Raw genomic sequence first — 6,738 nt, 5'->3', positions numbered from 1 at the left:
TTCTCTTGTAATGAAGTTCTGGGGTGGGGGGAGATGCGGAGCAGATATAGAATGACCTCTGCTGTTAAACTGCTGCAAGGTAATACAGTACGCCCTGCATCTAATGTATGTTCTGCAATCTGGCATCCCTAATAAAGCTGCTCTCCCTGCCCTGCACACTGCTTCTCTGAACAGTATTGTCTGGTGTTCCCAGACATGGCACGACCTCCCGCACCCACTCTGGGGACGATCCTTTCTGGCAACTCCAATGGCAAAGCTCCCTCTTGTGGAGAATGCTGTAGCATACTATCTAATGAAACATCTGATCCAATGTCACTTATCGGAGACGGATCCCCCTTTGTGTATCCAGTGCGTCAAAAAGACCCCCTGCTCATCCAGATTCATCTCGCCCATTCTCCTTCATATGTCCAAGGCTTGCCTGTAGTTTTGACTTCTGTTGAAGGTTGTGAAATCAATAACTGGATTTGACATTCTTTCTTAACAGGAGCCTTAAAAGTAGGACCAAAGAGCATGGTAGGATACTTATACCCTTAACTGGAAATGAATTTTAATGTACCAAAGTCCTGTGACTTTATTTTCATAGTTAATTTTCAGAGAGTGACTCTTTTCCCAGATGTGAAATTGCTTTGAGATTTATGGGTGCAGTATTGTCCTGTTAACAATCAGCCTAGTGTCATTTATCTCTGGTGATTGTCATTTAGATCAGTGTCCTTTTTGCTTATCTAGTGTGAATCTTATCCCATTACTTGTCTCTCTTTTGTTCCCAGTTGAGTAATGCACCGCATTAGTTTCTCTAACCAGAGGAGCTGTAACTTCTACTGCACAATCTGGGTACTGGGGATTGAGATCAATGTGTGTTGGATTGTTAAAAGTAAAAGGAAGCTCTGCTTAATCATCAAACCAAAAAAGTTTGTTCCTGTGAAATCAAGGTCTTATTTTACTAATGCTATTTCAGAATTTAGGAAATTAGCTACGTGGTGGTTCCTGCCAGTAGAGGCCTGTGACTACAGTTCTGTTGAGTGGGTGGCTCTTTAAACCCTTGCATACGATTGAGGGTGGATCTACTTGAAGTTTCACCTTGTCTTTTTCTTTGAAAAATTAAACAGTTTCATAAATGAAGAAATTAGAACTTTTGTTTTTTTGTGTGAAATAAGCAACTGAGGTAGCATTTTTTTAATACAGGCATTGAGAGACTGAGTAGTGCAGAGAAGAAAACTTGCTCTGGCAAATGGGAATGCTTAAGACATCAATTTCTGCAGAATTTACTGAAACAGAAAACTAGTATTCTTATGCCTCTGAAAAAAACCTTTCCACTGTGAATCTGAAGTAGAAGCTGTTTGTCTCCAGCATTAATTTCATGGTTGCTTTTAGCTTTTTCAAGCAGCAGCATGAAATTGACAAGACTGATCAGTTTCACTGTTGCTATTCTTTACCTTGTGGAAGTCTGAACACCAAGAATTGGGTCAGTTTTCTTTTGCTGTTGCTTGGAAATGGTCTGAGCAGCAGCAAAGGGAGGCAAGGGAGGGCTGTTGAAGCCAGGAGGAAGACCTCATAGTGGAGGCTGGGTAAGGTTAGAATAGCAGAGCCCTCCCCTGCCTTCCGGAAGGCTAGGCAGAGGGAAAACTCAGCCTTCCAGCTGCTAGGAGCATGAAAGTTTCAAATCGAACACCAATAGACACATAAGGTGACCCCAAAGCAATGTCCAGAAAGCATCCTTATAGGAATCCCAGCATCATCTCTTTCTAGTAGCAAGAGTGGGAGGCTGGACTTTACCAGCCAATTGTCTGTGGACCTTTAAAAAAAAAAAAAAAAAAAAAAAAAAAAAAAGCCATACTGGGTCAGACCAATGGGCCATCTAGCCAAGTATCCTGTCTTCTGACCATGCCCAGTGCCAGATGCTTCAGAGGGAATGAGCGGAACAGGGCAATTTCTCCATACCAGTCATGATTTTATAGATCCCTATCATATCCCTCCTTAGTCATCACTTTTCTAACTTGAACAGTCCCAGTCTGTTTAAGTTCTCCTTGTATGGAAGCGATTCCATAACCCTAATCATTTTTATTGCTTTGTACCTGTACCTGCTGTTCATGGAGGCTCTCTCATATCCGGTACTAGAATCCAACATACAATTACTCTCTCGTTGCTTTGATGGACAAATGTTCAGCTGGTGTTGACTTAAGCGCTGCGTTTATTTGGTTTTACAGCTTCGCACATGGGAAGCGAGTTTGATCCTGGATTTGCAAATACGGTTGCATGTCTTGCGAGTGTAGTGGCTGTTGAGGGGAGAGTTTGAGGCATTGGCCTTCTGACTTGCTCTCTTCTCCTGCAGAGAGCTCTCACTCTACTCCTCAAAAGTAGAGAGAGAGTCTCATGGCACTGACCTCTCCATCTAGGTCTGTCCAGTGCAACAAGTTCCTACGTTTCAGTGTCTAGCATGCTTTGAGGTTGGCCTTCAGGGTGTCTTTATATCGAAGGATAAGTCGACCTTTAGAGTGGGTTCCTGTGCTCTATTGGCTGTAGAGCACCACTTTTGGTATATAGGAAACCTCCATGCAGACCAGGTGCCAAACCCATCAAAGCTGAACCTGGATGAGCATGCTCTCAATGGCAGAGATTTGACACCTCTCAAGGACTTAAGTGTTGGGGCTCCTGTCCTGCCCCTTGATGTTGCAGATGGATCTTAAGCAGCGAAAGTGGACGCTCTCCACTTGTTTGATGTGGCATCGGTACAATGTCCATGTGTCACAGCCATGGAGGAGTTGGCTGTGTACAACAGCGTGGTAGATTATCTTGGTTCTGAGAGAGACTCCATGCTCCCTTTGGAGGAGCCTGTGGGTGAGCCTGCCAAATGCCAAGTTTCCTTCACCAGGTGCTGAGTGATCTCATAATCCAACACGGCGTTGCTGGAAAGTGTGCTGCCCAGGTAGCAGAATTTCCTGCCTGAGTTGAAGGGTGTATTGTTAATTGTGACAATGGGATCATTGTGCTCATGATGCTGATGGTCTGGTGCTGGCAGGTACAGGCTGATTGTAAAACCAAAGCATTTTGAGGCATAGGCAAAGCAGTTCACGGTAAGCTGATTGTCCTTGGGCGTGTGTGCAATGAGGGCACAGTTGTCAGCAAACAGGAGCTGTCCTAATAGTTGTTTGATGTGGGCCCTGAGTCACTGTAGATTGAATAGACCCATCCTCCACCCCCATCCAATCTGAACTGGATGTGTACTTCTTCCTCCAAAGTCCTGGAATGCGAACAAGAGTGTGGCTGAAAAGACAATCGCAGAGAATGGGAGCCATTCTGCACCCTTGTTTGGTGCCATTAGTGACAGGGAAGGCTTCTGATGAGTCACCACACTCCATCACCCTGGCCATCGTGCCACTGTGAAATGAGCAGATGTTAGCAATCACCTTCTCTGTGCAGCCAAATTTAAGAAGGCATTTCCATAGGCCCTTGCGATTCACCGTGTTGAAGGCCTTGGTCAGGTCAGCAAACACTATGTACAGGTCCTTGTTCTGTTCACGAGCCTTCTCTTGTGTTTGCCAGGCTGAAAAAATAATGTCCATGGTGCCACAGCCAGCACCAAAGCCACACTGTGACGGAGTCAACTAGGTGAGAGACAAGCCTGTTGAGGACAAGCTGAGCAAGGATCAGACAGCAGTGAGATTCTGCGATAGTTGACACAGCTAGATGTGCTTCCCTTCCTCCTGTAGAGATGGACTATGAAAGCATCCTTATACTCCTGTCGCACCATACCCTGTTCCTATAGAACCTTGAAAAGGCTGGTGGGTTTCCTGATTAGGTGGGCACCTCCACATTTGTACACTTCAGGTTGACGCGACGCTATCAGGGCGTGGTGACTTGCCTGTGGACAGCTGCCTTTAACTTAGCCTAAAGAAAGGTACATGGGCAGCTCCTCCAGGCCAGGACACTGCGGGAGTGAGTCAATGGCATTGTCAGACATAATTCAAGAGATGATCAATGTACTTTGCCCAGCGAGGAAAGAATATTGCCTTTGTCTGTGAGCAACCGGTTACCGTCGGCTGTGAGGACAGCGTCTGTACCACTGCATTTTGGGCCATACACAGCACGGAGACCTTCATAGAAAGTCTTCATGTCATGCTTGTCAGCAGCTTCCTGCAGTTCTAGAGCTTTCTGCTCCCACCACTGGTTCTTCATCAGGCTTGCAGGGTTTGGCCTGGTGCTACCAGGCCTTCCTTGCTGATTTCTTATCCAAAATGTAGGATTTGTGTGTGGTGTGCATAGTCTCCACTAGCCGGTCTATTTTATGGTCACTCTCATTGAACCAGTCTTGGTGTTTCTGCCTTACAAAGCCAAGAACCTTGGATGTGACATATCTGAGCTTCTGCCTGGTTGCATCAATGTCTGTGGGAGTTCTCTGGGAACTCAGCTAACGCAGTCTCCGGTGTCTGTTCCAACTTTGCTTGTTTCCTGGGGTATTTCATGGCAGCTCATTGATCTTCTTTGGTGGTTTGTGGTGTCTTCTAGGGCACTCTGAGAAGTGTATCAACATGCTTCTCACAAGCTGATGGTCTGACCAGCATTCGGCTCTTCTCACAGCGTGGGTGATACGCACATCTTTAATGTCTTTAAACCGTACAATTATGTAATCCATCATGTGCCTGTTTTGATCTGGGATGCATCCATATTGTCTTGGCATGTTGGAAGACTGTGTTGGTAATGGTGAGATTGAGCTCGGCACACTTGGAGAGGAGTAGTTGGCTGCTGGAGTTTGACCTTCCAATGCTGTGATGGCCTAGCACTCTATTCCCCATGTCAGAACTGGCTCCCACACGAGCATTAAAGTCTCCAAAAAGGCCTGCTCTGTCACCTCAGGCGGATATGAGCTCCATATCTGCCCTAGTCTGTGGAGAACGACCATCGCCGTAAGGCCACCTGTGTGCAGAGTTGTGATTAAGGACTGCCAGCAGCATCCTCTGCCTGTCCCCATCACCACAGCATTTGGATAAGTTGATTACATTGAATGAGTTTGGCTGAACAACCAGCACTATGAATGGGTTTAAGTAAGAGAGGCTTGCGCAGAGCCTTTCCCACGCTCTCACCCAAGCAGCTGTTGCTGCGCTTGTGCAATAAATGCCACAAGCATGGCAGCTGTCATGCGTGCAAGATTTGTATTCGGAGTGGTCTTTCTCCTAGGTGAGCTGCCGAGCTGAGCTGAAAAGCCTCATCTACCATAAGCATAGTGATTGGCCAATGACTTATACCACACTAGTTGCCCTTATATGCCATCACAAGGTATGTGCTTCATTGACCTGAGTATTATAATCCCTGACGCTTAATAAAATCTATGGATGAAAAGTAAGTCTCAGCTCCATTTTACAGATGGGGAAAATGAGGTACAGAAGTGAAGTGACTTGCCCCAGGTCACAGCCAGTGGCAGAGCCAGGAATAGAATCTAGGTCTTTTGACTTCCGATCCCACTCTGCCTCCGTGCATATTCCTCTTGGGCCTTGTTTGCAGACCTATAATCTCAAAGGTCAGTGCCACTGAAATTTGCCCATTAAAAAGAAATGTAGGATTCAGATATCTGGAGGTCAATGCTAGTGTTTCCATGGCTTGGATTAATATGATGCACAACAGCACGTTGCCTTTATAGCCCCATTCTTCTCTGGTTCTCAACTGTTGTACAATTAGTCATGGTACCTGACCAGGAGATGGTGCTGTTCCTTTGACTTTCCTTTTCTAGGAAACAAAATACAACAAACACATCTTCCCTGGGTGAGACTCAAAACAAAGAAATGCCCTTTATATCCTATCCTAATCACCTATTTACTGGTACCAACTATCATGTGATCCTGCCATGGTATTCTAACTAAATCAAGGCTTTGTGTTCTGATCTCTGATCCCTCAGTTCTAGGGAGAAACACTAAACACCTGAAGTTGTTGCAAGTCAGCCAACAAGTCAAATACAAGTAGGGCATCTTGGAATAATAGATTTTGCTCTCTTGCCACATCCCACTCAAATGAGTTTCATCTGGGCTCTTTTTGACACCTTCCCACAGTACTACTCAGGTGATATGCAATGCCTGTTAGGCAGTTGTAGAAATGTCAGATATTTGTCCTTATATTTTTCAAACATGAAATCCAAATGAATGCATGGAAAAATAGCATCTGTGGAGGGGATGAGACTGATATAAAATTAAGCTCTTCTCTTGCCTGCAGTCCCCCTCTCATTTGCTAGGGAGCATGGAATGAGAACAAAATGAGTCAGAAACTTCTGATTTTTAATCTGTTTGCTTTGGGCAAAGCAAAGTCACTTAACCTGTCTTCTACATATCTGCAAAAGTGAGATAAGCTACCTCGCTTCCGCATAGTTATGAGGCATAGTCACTGTAAAGCTTTCAAGATGGTGAGTGTTATACAGTTGGGTTAGGAACTTTCTCCTTTACAGATATTCTGATTAAGGGAAGGCGCAAACTCCATACCTGCCTTGGGCTGAAGGGGGAGCTTTTATCTCTTTGATTCCAGTGGTGGTTTCTGAATGGTCTTACTTTCCCCATGACCCCTGCCATGGAGTTGGAGCTTAATTTGTTACAAAGCTGCTCTTTACCATCAAAAAGCACTTAAAGTTTCATGTGTGGGGGTGGAGCTGCACTTTTCAAACAGCAGCATCGCACTGTGGGAGCTGGGGTTTGGTCTCCTTGCTAGGATTCTGAGACTGCGTATGTGTGTGGCCATGGTCAGGGCCGGCTCTGGCTTTTT

Source organism: Terrapene carolina, unplaced genomic scaffold (genome assembly GCF_002925995.2).
Source record: "Terrapene carolina triunguis isolate 2854851 unplaced genomic scaffold, T_m_triunguis-2.0 Scaffold195, whole genome shotgun sequence".
NCBI lineage: Eukaryota > Metazoa > Chordata > Testudines > Emydidae > Terrapene > Terrapene triunguis.
Note: the sequence above shows the minus strand (reverse complement) of the source record.